This window comes from Zosterops lateralis (genome assembly GCF_965231275.1).
Source record: "Zosterops lateralis genome assembly, chromosome: W".
NCBI lineage: Eukaryota > Metazoa > Chordata > Aves > Passeriformes > Zosteropidae > Zosterops > Zosterops lateralis.
In genome coordinates this window covers 140,301-146,300 of record NC_139801.1, presented here as the reverse complement: position 1 = coordinate 146,300, position 6,000 = coordinate 140,301, and positions in this window count along the sequence as shown.

Genomic DNA, 6,000 nt, shown 5'->3' with positions numbered 1-6,000 from the left:
CTCGGTCCGGGGGGCCGCTCCCTCCTCCGGGCTGCCGCGGCCCCGGGCACCTCCCCGCGGGTCTGCGCGCTCCCGGCCCCAACTGGCCCTGTCCGAGCGGGCCTTGCGAGCCCTGGGGACGGCCGGGGAGGAGAGGCCGCGGCCCCTTCGGCGGCGGGGGAGAACGATCCGCCCCCGCCCGGCCGGCCCGGAGCCGCCAGCCCGGGAAGTCCCTGCACGGGTGCCCGCGGGGCTTCGGCCGCCGCCGGGCCGGGAGGAAGCGACCCCATAGCATGCAACCTCCGGTCCCCATGCGACACACCTGCTGCGGCCGGAGCCGGCGGGCTCGGGCAGGGCTACGGCCCGCGGCGCGGCCCGGCCCCGCGTCGGAGGAACATAATGGCAGGAGGCTGCGGGGCTGGGCGGTGGGGGTGGGGGTGCTCGGCGGCACAGATGGGGAGACGCTCCCGTGTGATTCCGTGTGGAACGGCTCCCTGGAGAGTGCCGGGGGCGGGGAGGCTGCGGGGCCGCCGAGCGCCCCGGGGCCGGGTCGCGGCCTCCCGCAGCCCGGACGGGTCGGGGAGAGCTCCGAGCGGTGCCTGCGGCAGAACCGCGCCGAAACCGGGGCCGAGCTCTCCCGCGCCGAGGCCGGCGCCGCCCGGGTGCCGTGGGAGACGCTGCCCGGGGCCCGCCGGGCGCTCTCCTCGCGGCCGAGCGCCTCAGGCCTCGACGGGCAGCCGGGGGCAGAGCCCGCGGCCGCTGCTCCGGTTCCAGGCCAACAAAGGACGGGAGGAGCCACACGCTGCCAGCCCTGGCGGTTCAGCCCCTCCGCCGGCGCTGCGGCCGCCGTGCCTGGGCCCGGCCGGGGTCATCCCCCAGGCCCCGGGGCGCGGCCGGGAACCGTGTCCCGGAGCGATGCCGCCTTTCCTTCCCCACCCCGTTCTCCGAGCTCTCTCGGGCCCGCCTGCGCAGCGCCTGCGGCCCGTGCGCTGCCTCTGACCAGCCGCCTTTGTTGGCTGCGCGGCATCCTGGCGGCATCGCCATTGCTGGGAACGGCAGGACTAGCTCCCGCCCTCTCTCTGCTACCACCGTGCAGCACCATTTTCAGAATGTAAAGTTTTGCACGCGAATCATTTTATTGAATCATACTAATAGCTTTAAATACATTACATCCATCTCAAATTTGTGCTATGAAGATAGAGTATAATAAATATTCTAGATAAAATAATGCTGGTGTATTAACGTCTCTTCGGAGCCTGTTAGAAAGGAGGCATTCTGCACAAGCACAGCTCCTGGGAAGCGGAGCTGTGCCCGCAGGTATCGGTAGGGCAGGAAATTACCCATCGGGCCATACCCTGGCTACTCCACTCCAGCCTCCAGGTAAAAATTCTAACTTATTCCAGCTAACCAAAACAGCGGCAGAACGTGGGTTCTACTGATTGTCAGCAGTGGCCATCAGTGAGTCTGACAAGTTTCTAGAAACTGAACGTAATACATGGATTTTAGGGTTTATATAAAAGTGGATTTGTGCACTAGTTTTAATGTTGAAGAAGGGCCATGCAATTCAGCTTGCACAAGCCTTGGGCTCATCCTGCAAGTGACTTGTAGAATTAGCCATGATAATTGCAACACCCTGTTTCTTCCCATTTCACCAATAAATGGAATTGATTAAAGAAGTGAAAACTACATTCTGTTTACTTATAGTGAATTTCTGTGTTCAGCTTGCATAACAGCATCAAGAAGATGGCAGCTGCAACTACTACTCTGGTATTAATATCTGAAATGTTAATCGATTTCACAGTTCATACATGGCACAGAGGTCCTTGCATGTGATGCCTTTCACACAAATCTACTGTTTTCCTTCCAGCCAGGTGTCCTTGACATCTCCATGGGAGAAAAAGTCTGTCAGCCTAAGTATTTCACTTAAAAAATATAAAATGAAGAGCATTTAAAGTATATTTTATAAGCCGTGCCAGGCTGATAGCACTTCTCCAGTGTTTTTTTAATTCAAGCACACAAAATAACAGGTTCAGCACCATGACTGTTCGTGTGGTCACTTCTGCATTGAGAGGAGGTTTTGCCATGTTGACCATATGTCTTGGCTCTGGAAGCTTAGAGCACAGGTCCTGTTCACTCTCCCAGACACTGTGCCACATAATCCTTGGAAGCTGTGGTGGAAGAAATTCTCCTTGGTTAAGTTATCCTGTTTTATCCCTTGTCTTTGCAGTAGAGAGGTTCAAATTCCCCAACCCTGCAGTCCTTACATGGACATTCTCCATCCCAACTAATGAAACCATCACCAGTGGATCCTTCCAGCTGGACTCCAGCTCTGAGATGGGATCTTCTGGTCACCTGTGCTGACACTTGCAGAGTCCCATAACTTGTATTTCTTTCTTTGGGAACCAGAGCCCCTTCTCCCCCCCCCCCCCCCCCCCCCTTTTCTTTTCCTGAAGAAATGCCTCCAGTGCGGCCTGCTGTTCCTTCTGAGCAGTCAGCAAGGAGTGCTGCCAACTCAGAACACTTTGATGCTATGCTGAATGCTGAACTTGAGTGCAGTAATAACTTCTTAATTATTTAACTTCTAAGGACTTTAAGGCTCTTGAAATTCAGAACTCTAAACAGTGGTGTATTCATTTCATGCCTTCTGTACAGGGAATCAGTTTTAACTGCATTAAACAGAGCCTATGCACATTACAGATGTGCTGGGGCCGAAGAGGATTTTGCAGGTGGGTTGACACAATAAAACTGAAGCCAATTTACATTTGATTTCTTTTATGTCGGAATAAACACTGCATTTTTTGTCTTTCCTACTTTTGGGGAGGACAATAACAAAACATTTCCTTTCTAGCTAGCAAAACATGCTTAACTTAAGCAAGAAGGGTAAAATATAGATTCCATGTTTCCAATCTTAAATTTGTTTTCAGAGTAATAGCTTTACAACTTCTGGCAAATGCTTAATGTCTGTTAATTCCATTGGCTTTTTCACCATAAAATTTATTGTAACATGATCAACAAGAGCAGAGCAGAAGTTTGTATTTCTTGTTTTAGAATACTTTTCTTTTTATCACTGTTTAGAATGCAGTGTTACTTTCCTTTAACAATGTATATTTAAATATTCAATATTTAAAAACCAGCTTACAATTAAACTTCCCCTTTTCAGATGCTCCTATCACTAATCTCCAGGTATTTTCTTGGGGAAAAAAAATTTCCTTTGCTAGTTATTAAAATATGTCTTCTATTGCATTTTGGACTAAACCCCCCAGGATTGCTTTTTAAAATGATGAGATTTATTAAAAGAAGGTGATCTCATAGGAGATAAGATGAAGGACTTTGGTAGGGAGGAATCTACAAACACTGCCCAGAGCTGTGGAACATCTCCACAACAGGCAGTTTCTCCCAGATTTAAAGAATGTGTTCATGGAAGTTGGCAACTTGTGTTATTTATCTGCAAGGAGAGAATCTTTAACTACAGAGCGAACATTTGCAATGCCCAAGTAGCATGAAGAGTGAGAAACCCTAACAACTCTCAGGATGTTAAAACTGTAAAAGACCAAATACTTCAATGTCTTGAACAACAAGAGACCCCCATCTTTAATCATCCGTAAGAGAGATGCTGATTCAGATATAATACAAAGCCAAGTGGATTTGTCAGGGTTTAATGATACCTTTTTTCCTGCCTGTTAACAAACCAGAGCAAACTAAGCATTATCCAAAGAAATCAGAGTGGTTAGTGAGGATCGTGGGCTTAAAACAGTTCTGTTTGTGAGGAGTTACAGTCAATACCTCAGTTTTTCCACATGTACTGGGAGGTATGAGGTAACACCATGCTGTGCCATGCTGAGAGGTCACAGCTCCTCTGAACAGGCAAGAGCAGAGCACACATACCTCGGGCACTCACCTACATATGAACTATAGTGTGAAGCGTATTCCCAGTGGGGAAAAAAAGGGCTTTGCTCAAAATCTGCACATATATGAGACTCGGTGTTGCACATGCAGCAGGCCTGGTACACAGGCCATATGCCTGCAGCACTTGCTGGCTCATCCACAAGCTGCCAAGCGGTGACACTGGTGTTCAAGGCAGACAGCTGAAGGCACTGTCACAGGGTTACATCTGTTGGCAAAAGCATGCCTTCAAGCCCAAGCATTTCTAGATATGAAATAGGAGAAATTAAAAACTTGTATCACATGATGATTGTCAAAAGCTGGAAAAGCATTTCTTCTGCACAGGAGTATAATTTTTGGAGAAACAGACTACTCCCAGAGGCGAGGCAGCCACAGCTCCCTCTGGGCCTTATGCCAGTGCCTCACTCCCCCCACAGGGAAGAATTTCCTCCTCATTTCCAATCTAATCCTGCCCTCTGTCAATTTAAAACTGTCATCCCTTGCCCTGTCACTACAGGCTCTGGTGAAAAAACATGTACCGTAATACTTTATGTCTGTATACTCCCTTTATACAGCATCTACCACCCTGAGGCTCCCTGAGCACTGGTCACTCAGTGCTGTGAGTGCACCACACCAGTACTTTAGCCAGACCAGCGGCTCAGGGTGTGCAGGCAGGAGCTGCTGAGGACCAGCACACACCTGATCACAGCCATCTGCCCAGCAGCACAAGGAATGCAGCCTCAGGCCAGACCTCCCAAGCTCAGTCCCCCAGCTGCTTACACAGCACAACACAACCGCAGGCATGCTGCAGAATGCAAGGCTGATGGATTTTTGGATTTTCCGTGATACTGCTCTTTTCCACTTACGAACACTTTCCGAGTGCTGGGCCAGAACCCCTCAATCAGTTCCTCATCAGGAATTAGCCACCTGCGTGATTAACATCAGTACCACAGAGCTCAGCAGCCTGGCACATTGAAGAATGCCTGTTTTGTTCCCTTAACGTGCCATATGTATGGGGCTTTTTTCCTTCCTCCTCCTGATATTTATTCAAGTATATGAGGATTATTTCTGAATTATTCATCATACAATATCTGATTAGACTGTGGCGGTGCCGGTTCCCACTGCTTAATGAATGAGCCATTAGGCTTTTGCAGATGGTGCCATCAACAGCTCCTGTTCTGTGTGTTCCATGCATTTACCCAGCAAAAGGGGAGTGCTGAACCTGAACACAGGGTGGGAGATGAGTAATACTCATGCAGTGATCCTGCAAACCACACAAAGAGCAAGTGTTGCTGCCAAACTTACATTTTGTTCTAGATGTTATCTAATATAATTTTCTCAGAAAATCGTGGTATAGCTAAGTATATATCCCACCAAACCTCTCAATAGATCACTTCAAGCAGTGAAGTAGAGGACAGAAACTGCCAGCAGTTTACATATATGTGGTCCTGCAAGGTGTGACAACTGCTGCCATGGCTTATGGCTGTGAGCAGGGGCAGACACCATCTGTGTGCCCCAGGCACTTCTTTCTTGGAAGAGGAGATCAAGACATGAGAGAAGACACTGTATTCCAGAACCCAAGTGGGTTCTGTGTCTGTAAGAGCAGACACAACAGGCACTTGCTTTGAGACACACAACTTGCTTTGGGAGGGCCTTAGGAAGTAGGAGACACTGCATAGCTCTGGATGATAATGAGCTTGAGAAGTCCTTCCCAGATTACACAGCCTGGCAGGGTTCCTGCTGGTCCCTTGGGGCTGGCATCTGGACAGCTGGGGAGAGGGGCACTGGGGACGATGCCATGTGACACAAGGGGTGCTGCCCCTGTGCAGGAACAGGCACTCAGGACCAGCAGTAGCTGTGCTTGTGCTTCTGCCTTTCCAGAGCCTACTCTGGAAAATGGAATAAGCACATAATAAAAGAAGGAGGAACCCAAGAGTGATTTTTCTGCTGCTTTTCCTCTGTGTACTTCAGGAAATGCTGTCCTCACAGATGAGGTTGGCAGCAGCAGCTCAGCCTGGCTGTGGTTGCTGATTCCAAGCTGCCCCCGATGATCTTCCTACGATAGAAACAAAGTTAAAATCAAGGCACCTTGCTGGTTTGTGGCCAGCATGGCCAGGGAGTCTTTCAAACACTCATACT